Raw genomic sequence first — 20,499 nt, 5'->3', positions numbered from 1 at the left:
GACAAAAGTGAAAACAATTTAAGCATATAATTCCATTTTAATAAAAAAAAGAATTAACCCCTATATAATCTCAGGCAAAGAAATAGTCTCTCTCTCCATAAATGGATTTTATAATTCCATCTGATTCAATAGTATCTGCTTCTAGTTTTCTTCATGCACAGTAATTAATAGATTACATAACACCATGCATCTCTGCAAGTGCCACACAATCAAATAAAAATAGATCAAGTGTGAGAAGAGTGAGAGGAAAAAACCATTCATTTGCTTAATCCTTTCCATCCAAGAGTCTGATTCAAAACCTAACTATAACTGAATGACAGGAAATGTCTGATTTCAATCTAAAGGACAAAGACTTAACTACAACAGAACATACAAAGGAAAAGGTGTTAAAGAAGTCAGATAACTAGGGTGAAAAATGGAAAAACATCAGCATGGTGGCAAAATTTCACTATACCTCATCCAGATCTTCAAGCTCCAAGTATATTTGCTTTGTAAACTTAGGAGTGATTCTAAGATGTGGCAGAAGTTAACATATAATCATCCTAAATGACTGTACTAAATACTACAGTATTATTTTATGTAAATTAAGAATTGGGCATTAGTTTGGAGCTACCCAAATGCACATATTTTACTCTCTGGTCATTGATTCCAGCATGTTCCATCTGTGCCTCAAGGCCCTGTACATAGGTACTATGGTCAATAGTTTACACGGCTGAAGCTTCTGTGGACTGTGAACCTCTCAGAGCTAGAGCCACCTCTTGCTCATTATTATTCATCTGCTCTAGAACAAGGCTAAACCACAAGGAGCCTTGGCAAGAGCAAATTAATGTCTCCCTTTTAATTTTAATTGGTATTTTTAGCCAATGAGGTAAAAGAAAAATTTTAAACCCAAACTGCCACAGCATTTTGGTGCACTAACATCAGGAACATATCTGGGAATCATTTTTATATATGATACTAAAATTCAAGATAATCTGAAAGGGAGAGTCTCTTCAAAACTTAATGAAACCAGGGTTACATAAAGAAATTTTCATATTACATTACACTGGATATTTTAGATAATTATATTGTATCATTCCTAAAGATATAATATATATGCATTTGGTTTATTTTATATGTGCTTTTAAAGCCATCATGATTAATAATAGCAGGATTTTAATACCATTTTATTATTGCTATGGTAAGTAGTACTATTCAAATAGTAGGATTTTTTAATTAAAAACTGTTTTTCAATAGAACAAATGAGTGAAAGGATGCTGTGATTTCAGTGAAGCTGGTCGCAGGGAGATGCATGGAAGTCCGAAAGCCCTTAAAGCCAAGGGCTGCAACATAGAGTTTATGTGAATTGGTTGCATAAACAGAAGGCAACGGTATCATCCTTAAATCTGCTGATGTAAAACAGGCCAAATAAAGCAGGGAAGGTAACATCTTCCTATGTTGACAGGTAGTAACTGCACTAGTTGGGGTGAGGATTTAATAATGTAGGTAACTGTGTTGAACTATTGTGTTGTACACTTGAAATCAACTTAAAATTGTGTATCACCTATACTTCAACTAAAAACAAACCAAAAAAGCAGTGCAAGGCCATCAATTGCAGCCTACACGACTGAGAAATCTGTATCTTCAATCCCAGCCCCAACCCTATACTTCAGGTTTTATATCCAACTGTTCCAGACATTGCCTGGATGCTCTGTCGCAAATGGACCCCGTCGCCCTTCCAGAGGGTAGCGGACTCGGGAGCCCGCGGCCTGAGCTCCAGTCAGCCAGCTGCTTCACCTCCCTATGCCCCAGCTTCGCCAGTTGAAAAAGGGGATTAATTTAAAAACTCCACTCCACAGAACTGACATGAAGATTAAAATAGTGTCTGGCACATATGGAACTCTACATACCTGTTTAGTAAACAGATAAAACTTTTTGTGCAGCCGTCAGTAACTTGCTCCTACCTACCTTCTAGTGGGTCACCGCCCTCCTGCTTTTTTTCATTTCCTTCCAAAGGCCGAGCTCTTTCTTGCTTCAGACCTTTCACTTCCTTCTTGGCTTTCCTCTCATTTCCTTCTGTTTTTATCCCCAGGGGCCACCAGAGACTTCCTGAAGTGATAACATATTATACAACATCCAAGTTCTTTCCACGGTGGCTCCCATCTTAGCAGAATCTAAGGGGACAAGAAGGGGGCTGTCAACAAGGCAGGAACTGTCCTTGAATACTGTTACTATAATGCCATGGAAATCCGAGAGTCACACAGTCACACAGTCCTGGGTCGGAGTTCTGGCCTCTCCACTCCCTGGCCAGTACCTCCTGCCAGTCACCGAATCCCCCCCACAGCACTGATCTCTCTAAAATTAAGACCGAGGTTCCGCCTACTCTCCAAAATTCTTACAAGGATTTCATGAGGTGATGAATGTGGAAGGGCCCTATATGCCAAAAAGGCTTTATAATTTAGCATTATTATTAGTTGCTATTACTCTGTCCACAGAATAAGGACTAGAGTTCAAGTATATCACCTTTCAGGAAAGCATAAGTCTTCATCTTGATAAATATTTTTCGTTCTAGTTTGTCATAGGTTATTAGTTTAGTTGAGGTCCTGTGTTTCTGCCAGGTGTGAAGACAGTTCCTAGATGCTGTGTTGTCACAGACCTGACCTGTGTCACTCTAGACAGTTTGATGTGTTTAGATATGTTTTCTTTTCATAAAAGTCCTTATAATTGACAGAACCAAAAAAAGAAAAGTGTGCCCCCAGAAAAAGAAGAAAGGAAGGAGGAACACAAAAACTAATATTTAAGGGACTACTCTGTGCCAGACACTAAGGAAAAGAGTCAAGCCTGGCACAGCTTTCATGGCCCAAGGACAAGGCCAGAGGTGTGGCAGAACCTTCCCAAGGTCAAGGCAGGGTAACAGAAACTGTGGCCTATTTTAAACGTTGTACATTTAATAAATCAATGTCTTTAACAAGGGGAAAAAAATCCCAATGCACTATCATTGTAACCAGCTATAGGATAATTACCTTTTTTTAAAATATCAATTCAAAGTGCACCCCAGGTCATGGGGTTCCGATAATAGGTCACATGCATAAAGGTGAGCAATGAATTACTTCTACTTAAAGTTCTGTGTGTTCTGGTCACTGTAAGTATAACCTCACTTAGAGATAATGTCAAGGCCTAATTTGTGAGTGTGACGGTTGAGCCAGCTTTGCTCCAGCCTCCGCCCTGGGATGGGCCTGATTCAAAGCAGGGTGTTTTGACCTAGCACTTTGATGCAGCCACATGGTGTCAAACCACCTTGTCAATATGTAAAATCTCTGTCTTTTCAAAAAGATAAAAAAGATATTCCCTACCGGGGCTGGATTCAGGTCGTCTGGGGCTGAAGTCTTATATTTAAAGGTTAAAGAAAAAATACGGTACGAAGGTAACAATCTTTTTAGAAAGAGGAAAAGACACATAGCAAATAGCAAAGTTTAAAAAGTTCCAACAACACAAATATCAGAAAACCCAGAAAAAGAACAACTTTTTATTCACTGCCTCAGCAGATCTTCTAAAGAACATTTTCCTATATTTTTTGACCTATGTTTCTTGACCATCTTTTTATATGCCAATGATTTTGTAATATCAGTCCTTAGAGGAATGGGAAGATAATTCTTTCTTGTAGCATCATGGATCAGAATTTGTTTTAAATTATTGGTAGTTTAGAGAGGTTGCTGAAAGTTGCTACTCAGCATCACAATTTGTTACTGGTAAATACACATCCATTCTAAGGATTGCTGTCAAATTTTGGAAAACTTCCATGCGGTTTCTTTTATATATGAGCTTAAGGTTTCAGGGCATCTCAAGCTTTCCTATACAGTAATCAACCTAAAATACTCCTTGAATGAACTTAATAACTAGTCAGTGAACTTCTTACAATTCTACATTGTTATTGTTGTTGATACATTTCATTTTAAATCAGTCAGAAATATGAATATATTTCCCATATATATCCATGAACTTCAGGAAAATGCTGGGATGCATAAAACACATGTCTTCACAAAGATGTGTGTGTCCTAAAACAGTAATTCTGGTAAATTCCCTTTGGAGAGATTTCCAGAATATTTCTAAGTGTATCAGACACATTATCAAATATAGTCCTGGCAGCAAAGAGCTTCTTTTTAACAAGGCATTGATGAGAACTGAATGACTTTCTAATGATTTTGTGTGCCTGATAGTTAGAAGAATTTTCCACAGACTGGCTTCTGGTTCCATATATTTCAAGCCATATTTCTTCTCCACTACCCACATGCTTTGCAAGGTAGGAGCTACAGTTCACTCACATTTTACCATGAAAGCTCTTCTGGCCTTATACTTTTGTGTCATAACATTGGTGAGTTGAAGCCACGGACAGTATGAGTGGGCCTGGAAGTGACTTCTACACCATGACTGTAAACAATGTAAACAGACCCCTCTGACCTAAACGTAAATGAACACCAAACTCACTTTCCTGTAGCCTGTTTCCTAAAGGGCCTGAGGCCACCCCAGTGCCACTCAACAGGAGAAAAAGTGACAAGCAAAAGTGAGAGTGGAAAGAGAAAGCAGCCTTCATTAATTTAAGCTAAAACAATTTTCTTTAATGCATTTTATAAAAGCAAATGACTATACCTACATATTATTCGGGCCCTCCCAGGGCTTTGAAAGGTGCCCATGCAAGGGAGAGGCCTTGAAGTTTATGTGTCAACATTTTGCCATGAATCTGCCTCAGTCCCTGAGTTTTACTCTATCCCTAACCTCAAACTTGATCATGAAGTATGGTCCTCTTTTAAAATGTTATTTCTGTATTTGAATACAAAATATGTTCTTCTGTGTGAATAAACTTTACTTTTAAAAATCAGGAAAACAGCACAAATTTTTCAAGTCTATTGGAACTAATCAAGTTAGACTCTAAAACTAATCACCTGTTCCCCCAGTATCCATTTTGAAGGACCATAGTAATTAGTAAAATGCCAATATATAATGGATTACTGAGAAAACTATTAGAAATTTAACTGAGTGTTTTCTGGTGAATGAGATCTTATTGTGCTACAAAAATCCTCTTCTTGTTCCCATCTCTACGTTGCCCAGGGGATAATATATACCCACTCAAATAGGGTTAGAGAATCAAGCCAAACTAATGGTGATCATCCTATAGATTTTCAAATGAAAAGACAAAAATGAGTACTTCAATTAAATGAACACATCTGTTTTCTTGATTAAAAGCAAATGAGAATGACTGTCTTTTCAGAGGTGAATCTGAGATACTGAGATATAGATGATGCAAGTTGAATTCTTGGAAAATAGGCAGCCTCCTGGCTTAGAATGTTGGGTAGCCCTTTCTGAGATTAGCAAGTGTGGTAAGACTTTATCCTTTTTCCATGTAGTTTACCAGCCATTTGGGACCACATTTCCATACCATCTCTCTCCCAAGCTTGACACTAATCCATCCCTGATTTCATCTCATCCCTAATACCTACCCAGGAAGCACAGGCTGGAGATGGAGTAAAGTTCAAAGATGGGGTAAATATGATCCATGTATTATTAATAATTAAAACAGATATACTTTTAGGGTTTATTTTTTAAAGTATGGTAAAATATTTTCACTTCATATCACTGAATCAAATGGCTATATCCAAATATCAAGAACCCCAGTGAGTTATATTATGAAGCAAAAATCATAAAGGATTATATACATTTTGGTTGAATTCTTAAGCAATAAACTTATCCCTGTATTGCACAATATTTCTAGGTAGAACAGCATAACATATTTCTATAACTCTATCATCTCCCTAAACATTCCTTAGCAACTTATTTTATAGATGTGTCTCAATAGCTATTTTCAACAGAACTACATTTTAAGGAGCATAAAAAGCATATGCTCCTTTTCCATTCTGATGTTGGGTTATAAAATAAAGCAGCCCACAGTGACTGTCCCATTGTGCAGTACTTTGGGACAGAAATCTTACCTTACTCGGGAGAAGGAGCCGACAAATGCTAGGGGAGTATCTCCTGGCCAAAAAAAGCTAAAGAAGTTCCTGATTACAGCAGGGTAGGTGGCTAGGCATTCACACACACCTCCACTTTAGGACTGCTTTACTGAGTCAGCACAGTGAAATGTGGTAAAATGGATCCACAAACCTTCCAGTGGCTTTTGTTTCCTTGATCTGATCCTTATTTCAGTGGATGTCTCCAAGACCAGGCATGTATTCCTTCCTTCAGTCATTCATCCACCAAGAAAGGATGACTTTCTATATGCTGGGAAATGAAGATACTGCATTGAATCAAACAGGCATGGCTCTTGCCCTTGAAGAGCTAACAGTTGAGCAGGAAAGATAGACAGTAAACAAAACATTACTCAGATAATTATTTGATTTCCCCCTTGTTTCCAGAAGTACTGGACTTGACTCTGTGAGTTGGGGAGAAGGAAAGATGTCAGCCAAGAATTCCAAATCCATATCTCTTCACCATGAACCCAAGCAAGTCTGCTTCTACTCTAGCCCCAGAATTGTAAGGAGGGAGGACCATGGGTGACCAGGTGGGCTTGGATTACTGAGACCGCCTCCTGATCATAAGCCCACCCTGTGTGGTGGTGATCAGGAAGACGTGTTATCAGAAGAGTGGAGATGGGTAGGTTTGCTTCTCAGACCAAAACAGAAAGACTGTAGCCTTATATCTACATCTTTATAAGGATCTGGGGGCTTATTCTAAGAGCAAGCTGAAATTGCAATATTTTAGGCAAGATAGTGATGTGATCAGGTTTTTAAAAATCACCCTGGCTGCATTGTGAATGGTGTGAATGAGAACAAGAATAGAGGTAAAGAGACAAGTTAGAAAGTTATTTGAGGCAAGAGATGGTGGTGTCTCAGTTTAGGGTGGTGGCTTTGATGATGGAAAACAGTAGATAAAGTCAAGAGCTATTTAGTAGATAAAATATCAGCAGGTGGCTGACTATGAAAGGATAATGAAAAGGGAGAGGTCAAGATAAATAAGACTTCCAACTTAAGCAACTAGCTCAGCAATTCTTAACCTGGCTGCTCATTAAACTTACCTGAAGACCCTCATCCCAAGATTCTGATGTAATCGGGTAAGCAGGGGGCTCAGACACACCTATGTTTTCAAAGCTTCTCAGATGTTTCAAAGGTGAGGTCAGGTTACAGAATACCTGAATTAGGTGGACAAGAATTCCCAGGGTAGAAAACACCTGACAGGGAGGGAGGTTGAGGGAAATTTGCATGAGTTTCCAGCCTAGAAGATGATGAGTCAGCAAAGAAGACTATGAAATGCTAGTAAGTTAGAAAGGAACCAGGAAAATGGGGTGTTGCCAAAATCAATGCAAGAGAATATTTCAGGAGGACAGTGAGTGTGTAAGTGGGTTAAAAGCTGTGTTTAACTTTGGCAGCACCTGGAACTCCACCCTCCGTCCAACCATCAGTCCTCTGGGTCCTCCAGGTGGTAAGTCTACTTTGGTGAGACAGTGTTTAGCAATAAATTGTTATTTAAAGGTCGAATTGTAGGAGACTGCCAACCCTAGTTTTTCAGGATTTGAAAAATAATTAAAATCTCAATTCAGATACTAAACATGAAAGATAACATTCCCTCTGCCATGAACTCATGACTCCTAGCACTTAGACATGTATTATGTTTGCCTATTTGTGGCTTTAAACTTGGCAAGTTTTGTAACTCTTTTAGGGTTCGGTAGCATTCTTTCTGTTGCCAGGCCTACCCAGGGTAAAACAAACAGAGGGATCTTTCAGGACTTGCCTCCTCTTTGGATCCCTACTGAACTGGGTACAGACTTTGGTCACTATCAGGGTGTCTATACCATTTTATTTCATTTCTTTACATGTGTTTCTCCTTCTGACTTCCCTGAGGGCAGGTAATATAGTCTTACATGAACTTGAATCTTAAGCACCTATCATGGTACCTAGCACGTGGTACGTACTGAATAAATGTTTGAGGAATGAATGGAAAGTTGAAAATTTTTTCTGTGAGTTCATGAACAGCCAATCTGGAAATTTCATCTCTAAGTATTCTTTCATCATAGACTGTAAAATATTGTTTAAATAAAGGATGTGGTTTATCCATGTTTAAGTTTTAGGTCAATTTTCTTTGGAGTTAGTAGAATCTCATTCCAGTACAAATTATTTAATCCCTTGGTGCCCTGGGAGTTCTGCCTATAAAATAAGAATGGCAATGCTGATTTCCCTTGGAACTGCAGTGAGGACTGTCGAACTCAGAACTCTATTTGCCCCTAAGAAGTACTCCCTGGGTTTGAGGACCAATAGATAATCATTTCTGACTTGTTCTTTTTACAGTATATGCTGGTTCAGATGTGAGGAAGGACAACAGGTAAATTCCCTGGGTCTAGTGACAATTGCTCCTAGAGCAAGTGTTAAAGGCTGAATCTTGTGACCAATAAAGGGTTCCCCATGCTAGGAGCTGGGTTAATCATGTCCGCTTTGCCAAAGTAGTGACTCTTCTGGAAGGATCCAGCCCCTTCTTGGCTGGACACTGAGCAAATGAAGCATTCATGGCCTCAAGGCAGACCCAGGCCAGCTGCAGCAAATGTAATCAAAACTAACTTTAAGGTCATATCAGACCTGGATTAGTTTGTTTAGAGCTAATCTCTCCTTTAGTTCAAGTCTGCTGTTCAGTTGGTTTAAAGGACTCATGGTGGAAAATCTGTTAGAGAAGTAAGAGATCACCTTAACCAAGGGCAATCTTTCTAATTGCAATTTAAATAATAAAATGCATTTCCATTTGTTATATGTCCACTTGACACATAGTAGTGATTATATGCCAAGCTTTGGAAGTGCCTGACAGCATTATAAGTTCACATGGTTTGTAAAGATCTCCATTTTACACATGCAGAGAGTGAGGCTCAGAGACACTGAGAAATCTGCCTAGCATTACACAGCTGGCAATAGGCAGAGACCAGATGAAACTCTCATCTCCCTGACTACCCACTCGGCCTCTTTCCTACCATACAGTATTTCCTGATAGACCCCCATCTTTTCTCCATAGGCCTCTAATATTCTTTTATTTTAAAGCTAAATGTCATCCTCAATCAGCTATTTATAATCCTACCTCAAAGGACAGACACATAGGTTTTCTTTTCATTTGGGATTAATTTAAGGCAAAAACAAAAAATAAAGTGAAAACAAGTATAATATTTAGCTGTCTGACCTTGGTGAATAATCTTGTTAGATTTTAAGTGAAACCTAGATTTTCATTTCCTTCAGTAGTTTTTTTATTATTTTGTTTGTTTCAGTACACAAATAACACCAGATCTGTGATCATCTGTGTTCCTTTACTTCTAAAAAGTCTAAATATGTTATTTGTATAACATTTCAAATTCTTTTTCCTGCTTTTTACACAGCATGCACGTTATTTTACTAGATTTATCAGGACAAGCCTTTGAGTTGAATGTGACAAGCTTCAGGAGGTAGACATTAGAGCCAGTTTACTGGGCAGAGAAAAGGACAGGCAGAACTCAGAAGTACTGAACTCAGGGGCAAATGACAGAGCCTGTTCCTGGGGAATGCAAGTAAGTCTGGGTTTCATGTGCTTTTAACACTATAACATGGGGGATTTTTCAGGTTCTTAAACTTCATCCACAAGGACCTAATAGAGCTTCATATAGTATGACAGAAATCATAAAGATCATGTTGTGGTCCCTGGGAAAAGAGAGTTCCGCTTCCTCCAACAAGTTCTAGGCAGACCATACAGCATGAGAACCCAGGTCAAATTGACCCTGTGGATTGAAGACAGTAGTAGATTTCCTCTCAGGCTTCAACTCCAAATGATTAGGAGGAACGATCTGAAATGCCGGGTAAGCAAGATTCTGAGGCTGTGTCCAGGCTTGGTGACAAGGATGTGGTAATCTATCTGTCATACCTACCACGGGCAGGGGGCTGTGACGAGGCCGCACACATGCCGGGATTGCCATATGCAGAGAGAGGGCAATGGCCCATGTAACAGCTCGAAGAGAAACTGAGCTTCTAATGTGGCTTACGTCATTTTTACAATGGCAAGAGCCCCATTTCACAAATTACCCCAAAGAAAACTTATGTGACATACGTGTAGTTATTTTTAAAAACAAACCAAAAAAAAAAATGAAGCACAAAGAAATGGAGAGAAGGGCATATTATTCAGGAAGGGCGCAAACAGACCATGTTCCTGTGATGCCTCTGTGTCCAGGGACAAGGGACCATTGCCCAGTTAGTACGGAAGGACACCAGATCTGGCAGAGCTGTCCCTGCTGCCAGCCTGAAGGGCAGCACAGTGGAAAGGGTGAGTGGAAAGCCCACACTAGCACGTGCCAGCACAGAAATTCAAAGGGGCTGTGCCAGAACATACACAGACCACACCAGCAAAATAGGCACCCAAGGGTCATGGATCCCCATGCAGAAAGCTGCTCCACTGGTGACTCCAGGCAGGACTCCTGGGAGGACCTCAGTGACTGCCACAGGCTTGTTATTCGTGCTCTTCTTGGTGTGAACGGCTCCTAAACATGGTGTCTGTCTCATAGGTTACATTTCTCTGCCTTGAAACATTCACTGCATAGTGGGGGGAAACAGGCAGGTATTAAATTGCAGCTCAGAGAGACGACCATCATCACAGGGACATGGATGAGGTACAGGGGGAGGCAGGGACCTGCCTTGTCTGGGAGGGTCAGGGAAGGCTTCTCTGAGGGGACATTTACTGGGCAGAGGAGGTCCTCTGGTCACAGAGAGAAGGACAGGCAGAGGCCTGGAAGCAACAGCACAGCGAGCCGACCGCACTGAGTTCAAGGCCCCGGAGCACAGGGGGAGAGAAGGAGTCAGCGGAGGGTATGGATCACAATGGTCAGTCAGAAAATCACAGCAGGTTTTTAAGCAGAGATGTCACATAAAAACCTTTGGTGTTCAGTGCTGCTAGCAGCGTTGTAAAGACTGGATAGGAAGAGAGAGAGAAATGCTTGTTAGGAAATTGCTACAATTGCTCATTTTAAAAATGATGACTACAAGCAAATTCAAGCAATAATAGGAATTAAAATCATCTGGATTTAAAGACTAATGGGCTAGAGGTAAGGGCAAGAGAAAAAGAAAAGAGGTCAAGCTGACTCCCTAGTTTCAGGTTTGGGGAGACAACAGGGCCATTAATGGGCTGGAACAGACAGAAGGAGCAGTGGGTTTCGGTTTCTCTACACGCCTTCTGCGACACCAGGAGCTAAATCAATAGTCACTGGTAGAAACGCATGAGTTTTGAAGTCAGAGATTAGGATTCAAGTCCACTGCTTCACCCCCATTCAATAGCCACATGATGTTGAACAAGCTACTTAGCCCCTCTGAGCCTCAATTTTCTAATGGTAGAATTGAGATAAAAGCACACAGCTCCTAAGGCTGATGTTGAAGTGAGATGGGAGTATGTCCATGGGATACTTGGTACAGCCCTGCTATGTTTTAAGAACTCAATAATGCTAGCTCTTTATGAATGAGTAAATAGATTACTGTTTCTTTTTACAAAGTAAGCAATAGGATAAAAAAATGCTTTCTGTCCTCCTGGTCTCATAAAATTCACATTCTATTTTTATTTCACTATATTGAACTCAATTTCTGCTTAAGGCACTTATGCTTTAACACATAAGAACTGCTGTTGCATTTTGTTATGCTGATGGACAGTAACTGTTATGGGGTTTGTGGGGGGGACTTGGTGTAGGGGAGAGCCTAGTAAACATAATATTCTTCATGTAATTGTAGATTAATGATGACAAAAGAGAAAAAATAAGGGGGATTACTCCCTGATAGGATAAAATTAACTGCAAATCAACAATGCATGCTTTACATATCCTTAATTTTGATCTTTTAAAGGGTGTCGGATGATCAGCTATAGAAGTACATTTTTCTGATAATATTTCTTTCTCTTAAAAAAAAAAGCAGTTCTTCACAATGGTATAAAGGTCATATCAAAGTGTGGGCAAAGGGTTTGTTTGTGTTTATACAGAGGATCAAAGCCTAATTTGGCTACCCAGAAAACGAATTAAGATACGATATGAAGAAGAACTTCCAACATCAATATCCTCTGGAAGAGTCATTCCAGAAGATGATCATCAAAAAACTTCAACAAAGATCCTGGTGCTGTTGCAGTTGTAGCTGCATTCATCCCACCGGTTCCTGGACTTGCCATTGGAATGAAGAAGGAGATATCTAAGCTGGCCTGTGCATACAGTAAAACAACAAATTTGACTGGATCTATACTGTCGGAACTCAACTAAGAATTAGGAGAAGTGCAAATTGTAGCGCTCCAAAATCTTATGACTACAGACTATCTACTGTTAAAAGAACATATGGGATGTGAACAGTCCCCAGGAATGGGTTGTTTTAATTTGTCTGATTTCTCTCAGACTGTTCAAGTTCAGCTGGACAATATCCACCATATCATAGATAAGTTTTCACAAATGCCTAGGGTGCCTAACTGGTTTTCTTGGCTTCACTGGATATGGCTGGTAATTGTAGGTCTGCTTTTGTTATGTATCTGTATTCCTATTCTGTTAATGTGTGTACGCAATTTAATTAGTAGTTTGTTAAAACCTATACATGTTATGTTACTCTACAAGAAGATATGTCAAAGAAATAATCAATCTTCCCATGTTTTCTTCCGTCTGCTACTTCTATAGCTTTTCTTCTTCCTAATTACAATCCTTTAGTACAATTCATGCCTCATATTGAAAATTACCGAGTATCATAATTCTTCAAAGTGGTAAAGATACCTCAAGACAAATGCTGGGCATAGAAGCCACAGGGCATAAATCTGCAAAGAAGTAAAAAGCTAACCTTTTCAAACAATAAGGCTTCCCTCTCACTTACCAACTTTACATTTCCCTGTATGGCCCCAGAAGACGACTGGTTAGCCAGAGACGGGTAAGATTCCTCAAGGGAGGAACAACCTAAGACAGGCACAGTCGCAGGGGGGCCATCAGGTGAGAAATTGGGGATCAACAGAGGTGAGGCTTAGAACCTCACGCCCCCCTGTTTTGAGAGAAATCTTCTGCATCCATGGATGTTTTGTTGCTCTTGTCTAGCTCGGATTAATACTTAGTCTATAGGCACACACCTGATCATCTACATTTGCCGTCTTACAGCACTAAATTATGTTTTCTACCTTTATCTTGCATCTACCTACCACTTCAGCATTTTATTTAAAAAATAATAATAATAAGGGAGAAATGTGGGATTCACATATAAATCAAGTATAAAAATCAAACGAATAATCATATCTGACTTGATTGTTTATAGTTTATGATGCGTGATCAAAACCGAAAGTTTCTGTGATATGACTGCCCTTGCACTGTTCACCATGTAAGAACTTATTCACTATATAAGAACTTGTTCACCATGTAAGAACTTGTTCGCTATGCTTCAGAAGACTGGAGACTGTTGAGAATTAGGCTTGGGGTTGATTAATGATTGTGCATTGAGTCCCCTATACAGAATTTTATTGTTGTTAACAACTATTTGATCAATAAATATGAGAGATGCCCTCTTAAAAAAAAAAACTGGAATTAGGCTGGACCCTGGGACTGTGCTGGGACCATGACTTGACTGCATACTTCTCTTGTATGTCATTTACATACAACTCTTATAAAGTTACCCTTAAAGACAGAGAGCAATAGACAAAACTGTGAAGTCCATGAGGTGGATGGTGGTATCCATAGTGTCCAACAGAGCACTTGGCCCACAGCAGGTGCTCAGTAAGTTTTGTGTGAATGAATGCATGCAGACCCTCAGAAGGCAACATTGCACCATGCTGACCCCTGAACACTACCTTCTACCCAAGCCATGTGCCCTAAGCAGGAATACTCTTAGCATGAACGGTTCTTTATAGACCTTTCAAAGCACGTAATGAAGTGTTTAATCTGCCAATCATCAAGTCGAAACTATATAATGAACATGGATTAAGAGACCCATGTGATATGTGTGAATTCCTTCAAATATATATTGATTACTAAAATGTTTCTTCCATGTTGTGATTCAGTAGATTGACTGGGTTTCTCTGTCTGAATGTGAGTGTGTCTACCCAGACAACTCAAGACAGGTTGAATTAGTGGAACTCATGGGTGTTTATGTTTTTCAAACTCATTGAAAAGAACCTAATCTAAGGATCTATGATTTAATGAGCCTTTCAAAGCTGAAAACATACCCCACTGAGATTTGAAACAGAAAATAGACTTAAAATAGAAAAAGAAAACAAAGCACGTTTTGTGTTTCATGGACACAGAAAGGTGCTAGAATTATTTACTGCTTTCTGGACTTTGCATTATGACCAAATTGATATTTTCCAGGTTTTTCATTAACTTAAAATGTTCTGAGGTAAACACATCATTTGCCATGATTTAATCCAAGGTGTTTCCACAGCTTCCTTGTAAGCAGCTAAAAATTAGACTGAGAGGTAGGAGTTCTGGTCAAACCCCTTTGTGAAAGTAGCACTAGAGAAAATGCACAAATTTTACCCAGCCACTGCCCTAAAATTCTAGCTGCAACAGCAAGCAGAGGCTCTAAAAGAAGAATCACAAGGTATAATCTTCTAGCCCAGAACTTTCTCACTTCCAAAGCCAGAATTCATTTCGTCTTGCCTTAAAAATTTCCACAGATTCCCCAAATTGTAAAAGAACATAAGACTGACCTGACCACCCTCACACCCACTGCATCGGCCCTCCATAAAAGGCCCTACAAGAGCGGAAGCTTCCACCACCTTTCTGGATGGTTCTAGGCAAGTCTGACTTCATAGATATGTAACTCTCAGAATTCACTAGGATTTCAAATTTCCCTCCCAACCTAAATCAGACTGATTAAATCAGTTTCTTCAATCAGCTAGTCTTTTAAACAAGTTGGGAAATTAAAGATGAATAGAAAAGTCAATTCAAGAGAGCTAATATCAAGATAGATAGATACGTTCTAACTCTCAGTCTTAGAGACAAGTAGTCTCTAGGATGGGATTTTACTGGGTTCATAAAGTCTATCTGATGGACAAACAGAGAATGGCAAAAAACTGGCTCTCACTTGCCACCAGTGTTAGATGCCCCAAAGGTCAACCAGCAGAGCTCTCAGTAAATTGTCTGGGGGAGGTATTGAAGAACACTCAACAGGAGTAAGCAGAACAATTTTTTTAAAAAACTTTTCGTGGATGCTGGCTATATGATTTGACATGCAGCTAAATACTGAATGCTCACTTGACCCTCCTAAGACTGAGTCACAAGCAGAGGTAGAGCACAATCCCCCACACCTCACATTCACCAAAGACAAGGTCAGATCCTCACAAGGCTTGTCCAGAATGGGACATTGCTCTGACGTTGCTAGTATATAGTGACTGGTTAAAGTACACTAACATTATCTGGCTCATACATGTAGATAAAACCTCTTATGATTTCAATCAATAAAAAATAACACCCATACAGGATATAGCATAAGTAAGGAGACATTACAGGGAAAGTGAGTGTTTTTATGATCATTTTGCCTTCCAGTATACCTCACAAAAATAGCCACTATACAAATGGAGAAGTCTAATTGTTAAATACTTCTTCAAATTGAGCTGAAATTACTTTACCTAGGATTTTTAACTTCTGTCCCAATTCTATTCTCTGGAACACACCACAGTATAACTTTCATACACGGAAATATTTTTCCAAGAAACATTTAAGTCCTTGCTTGGCAACTGTGGCTGCTCCTTTCAAAGTAAAACTTGAAATTTTAAACTAAAGCATTCAGTGAACAACCAGCCAATCAAAGACTTTGCGTGTTCACCAAATGCCCAGGTATGTTCTCAGCAATGGGAATAATAGGAAATGATTAACTTATTTCTAAGGGATTATTTTCCACTGGTTCCATTGTTTTGTGCTGCCTCCCCCAAGAAGAAAGTCAATTAAAACTAAATAATTTGAGGGGAACATGAAAAGTCATCAGAATAATGCAGTAGGTGCTAGTTGCAAATGTAACCTAGAGGAGAAGTGGGCGTAGGGATAAGGCAGGAAGGAGTAATAGTCATTTGGCTCGTAGCAGCTCCAGGTGCTTTATACTTACTATTTCACTTTATTCTTATCACAGCTCTGTAAAGTAGGTTGTCATAAAGTGGTGCGTAAAAAGAAACTGAAGTTTTAAGAGGTTATTTAAATTGCCCAAAAGTGATACACTTGCTATGGGAGAGCCAGGATCCACACCCAAATTTAATTCTAAAGGGTATGCTCCTTTCACTGTGTAATAAACATTGCTTGTAAAGAAATCAATACAAGACATTATCACTTGCCATGAGATTTGATACTGAATGTGGATGGCTAACACTATGCCCCCATCTGCTATTTGTTTAATATACAGATCACCCAAAGAATATAATTGTTTTTTTTAGCTTTCAAATATCTGTAAGTCATTGAATTGCAATATAACTGCATGTGATTTGCATGCCATAGTCTTTTCGTTTGATGTTTCCAAATGGGAATGTCACCAAACTCTTATAGAATAATAATTAATAATCAAAAATTTAAAAGAGAACATGCCACAGCAGAGGATGCTGGGGAGATAAAAATCATTTGGCCATCTGTTTTTCAGGATATTTTAAAGCTATTAAAATCAATGGGTGTAGGGGAGAAGTAAAAGTAAATTTGGAGTAAGCAAGTTCCCCGTGCATAGCCCAGTAGAGATGGTGCAACTCTCTGAGTAACATTGCAGCTGAGGGAATTCTGGTGGGTCTCATCTGGGTTATTCAGCTGAACTCTGACCAGGATTCTGCTTGACCTCCCTGTTCCTTCACCAAGGACAATCTCTCAGCAGAAAATGGCTGAAGTCATATTACTTTGTCACCCATTTTTCCATCATATGCATTCCTGCCACATTCTAAAATCAACCACAGTGATGGTGTTCAAGACCTTCCTTGCATTTTCCAGTGATGGGACCCAGATCCAGCTCAGCTGGTAGGCAAGGCACTTGAGTTTTAGCATAAGAATAAACGACAGAGAAATGTGGTTTTCCTCAATGTGCCATGCCATCTATGACATTTGACATGCAGAGCCTCACATTCCTGTTGGAGGACACGGTTGCTCACCATTGTTCTGACTCCAAAATTATTTCCGATATGAGTGCCTGTAATTAACCTAATTTATTGACTTTACACGTGGGAGGTGTGGAGAAAGGCTCGGTGGTGCTCTTAACTGCCTCCTCTACAGCTAGCAAACAGCCAAGATGTTTGCATATGACTGTTTTCAACTTCCCTACAAAGGTAGAAAACTTGAATGGGTCCTTTGTGTTAGAATCTATTTAAAAGTTCAATCTGAAATTAAAGGGAAAGAGTTAAGCTTAGAGACCCCTGCACCCAGCCATGCAGCATGTCTGTCTTCCTTCATCTTGGCTCTTAGAGCCACATTATAAAGCCAAAGCCAAACGGACCACATGCGAGTGTTTGCCATGAGGCACAGTCCTGCACCCCTGTCACCTCTGGCCTGGAGTGATTCTGAAAGCATGCTATGAAATAGCACCACTCGTCTTCACTGGTCCCTAGCCCACCAGTGCTAGCACCCCCTCCCCCACCCCGATCCCCACCAAAAATTGTTCTGCAAGGCTTTTGTCAGAACTGCCATTAGCAGGGTCTGTGCATTCTTACTTTGCTGATTCAATCTTAGCTTGCTGCCATGAAAGTCTCAATTCCTTTCCTGCCCACGAAACAGCAGTTCAGCTTGATACAGTGCAAAGGAAATGACATTTGGTGATTGGTGGTAACAAAGGATGCCTCTGGGGATGGATGCAGAGGTTAAGGTGCTGATACACTTTGAAATCTTAACACATACCTGCTGCCATCCAGGAATCAAACATAAGAAGAGAACACAGAACACAGTGAAAAAGAAGTTACTCAGTAATAATATCATATCTGATTTACAAATCATTTTTACATATAATGTGTTAGCTGGCATGCTTTTAGATGTAACAGAAATCATCTCAAGCTAAATAAAGCAAATAATAATTGATTATGTGGATACCAGGGTATCACTGACCTCAGTGCAGGAATGCAGCAGGGCCTCAAGAATGAGAAAATGGAATGCTCTCATCCAGGAAACACCCTCAAATCCTCTCTTTCTTTTGTTTCTATTTTATTCTGTTAAACTACTGAGCTGGTCTCTCTCTGATTCAATCACATGGTGGAAAAATGTTACCAACCCAAACCTTCTGTGTTTGCCCCCTCTCTGTTGAAAAGGACAGCCAGTTGAAACTGGAATATCTTGGTCTTAATTCTGAGTGTCCAAAGGGCTTCCTTGGTCAGGTGCCCAGGCACCCTTTGCCAGCCACCTGGGGTAAGGAGGCTGGGTCACGTTGCTCAACTATGGCTTGCAGGAGCCCAGCCATTGTAACCATGCAGATGGGAGATGGCTGGGCCCTGGAAGGGAGAAGTTACCCCAAAAGTGAGGGTCCAGGACAGGCAACCCAACTGATACGAGTACATATATTTTTTTACTTGATTATCTGCCCCACCCACTGACTTTTTGTTATTATTGTTATTCCTCTCATTTTACAGATGAGTGTTATTATTTCCCTCTGCCTTCTGGGGAGATATGAGACAGACTCTCATGAAAAGAGTTTAATAACATTTTGAAAGCAACATATACCATACAAAGCAATATATAAATATTTCAAACTCATGAAAATAGTTGAACTTTGGTTTCTTATTTGGAAGAAACTTAGGAAAGTGGGGGGGGGGGGGACATTTCAGACATAAGAAATAGAAGAAGTCATACATTACCAGCAGCAATTCACATGTTGACAATCTGACTCACTCATCACACTATATGCAGGAAGGCAAGATTAATATTTTCAAAGAATAGAGGAGGATGAAAGTAGAACCACAGAGAGCCCTGGATTTCCAGATTTCCAAGCATTCACAGAGCCCTGCCTCCAGCCTACCATTCTCACCCCCAACATAGCCAGTATCTTAGACCTATTCTGATTCCTTGGACAATCACCATAAAAAGTGCTATTTTAAATCTCTAGTTCTATAGGATTAGAGCAGCTATCCTTTTCAGATCATTCTCTGAATAGGATTCCATTTGTTTTTACATCACTGCTCTTAAGACCAAGAATTACTTCTACTAAGAATTAGTTCTTCATGAATTTTTCTGATCCATGTCCAATGTGATTTTTAGTTCCCAGATTTCAGAAATGTCATCCAGATCTGAACAAGATAAAGTGCCCAGTTATCACAGAGCTCAGCTGAACAATTAGTAGTTCATCTGTATCTCACTGCACATTGCGGCCCTACAGTCCCAACCAAAGCCCCTTGAAATGGCAGTCAAGGACTCCAGCTTCAGATTCAGACTTTCCATGAGCTCATCTAGTGATTGAAAGAAGCTCTTTAACCTTCTGAGGCTTCTTGCTTCTTCTCTCAGTTATCAACAAATATCTTTTGAGTTCCATCTATGTGCTAGGCTCTGTTCTAGACTCAGAAGGTCCAGCAGAAACCAAGCAAAAAAAAAAATTCCCTGTCCACATGGAGCTTACAGTCTATTGGCTGGAGAAAGAAAATAAACATAATTGAATTATATAAAATATTATAGATATAGCATGAGATAAATTAAAGCAAAGAAAGGAGAATGGGGAGTAGAAGAGGGTGGTCATAATTTAAAATTCCATGGGAAGGTTTGGCCTCAATGACTAGGTGACAACTGAAGGAATTAAGGATATAGCAAATACAAATGTCCTGAGGTGAGAGTGTGGCTGGCATGACTGAAAAACAGCAAGGAGGCTCCTGGAGAGCCGACTGGAGAGGGAGAGTCATAGGAAGCGTTGCTGGAGGGCAACAGGGTAGTGGACCTGGTAAGGATTGGGGCCTTTACTCTGAGTGTGATGAAGTACACTGACTGGGTTAAAACAGTGTGATATGACCTAAAGCTAGAGTTGAACAGGGGCACTCTGGCTGATGTATTGGGATTAGATTTCAAGGTAGCAAGGGTACAGAGAGGAAAATAAATTAAAAGTAAGGTGACCATACCTCTTGTTTGCCCAGAGCAATCCTGAACAATGTGTCTCAGTACAATTATTACTGCTTCTCCCCTTTAAGTCTTCAAAGTATCCCAGTTCAGATGATAAATTATGTTCTCATCCTAGTTAAGAGGACATACTATTGCAAAATCCAGATGAGAGAAGATGATATGAGACAGGTTAATAGCAACAAAGAAGTGATCTAATTTGAAATACACTTTGAAAGTAGAGAACACAGGGTCTTCTGATGGATTAGATGTGGACCATGAGACAAAGAGAAGAGTCAAGGATCACTCTTAAGATTTTCAGGACGGAGCAACTGAAAGGACAGAATTGCCACTAAATAAGATAGAGCAGGCTTTCCAGGAGAAGGCCAGTTGTCCCCTGTGGGGCATGCTAATTTTGAGCTATTAGATAGCCAAGAAAGATGTCAGTAAGGCAGTTGGGAATATGTCTGGAGTTTAGGAGAGAGGTCCCGGCTGGAAATACAAGTTTGGGATCAATAACA

The 20,499-nt window shown here is 39.8% G+C and overlaps 1 long non-coding RNA gene across 1 annotated transcript; it reads right to left on the bottom strand.

The window, feature by feature from the left end:
* Window positions 1–1,634: 1,634 nt before the first annotated feature.
* Window positions 1,635–18,190, bottom strand: LOC118927980 (uncharacterized). Its single transcript, XR_005031032.2, has 4 exons — window positions 18,014–18,190; window positions 7,046–7,198; window positions 6,136–6,252; window positions 1,635–2,153 (listed from the first exon to the last, which is right to left on the bottom strand). It is a non-coding gene; the product is annotated as an uncharacterized LOC118927980 (long non-coding RNA).
* Window positions 18,191–20,499: the final 2,309 nt, after the last annotated feature.

The sequence above is a fragment of the Manis pentadactyla genome, chromosome 11 (genome assembly GCF_030020395.1).
Source record: "Manis pentadactyla isolate mManPen7 chromosome 11, mManPen7.hap1, whole genome shotgun sequence".
In the NCBI taxonomy this organism is placed as follows: Eukaryota; Metazoa; Chordata; class Mammalia; order Pholidota; family Manidae; genus Manis; species Manis pentadactyla.
The sequence above is the reverse complement of the archived record's forward strand: the minus strand, read 5'-3'. Positions and strand labels throughout refer to the sequence as shown.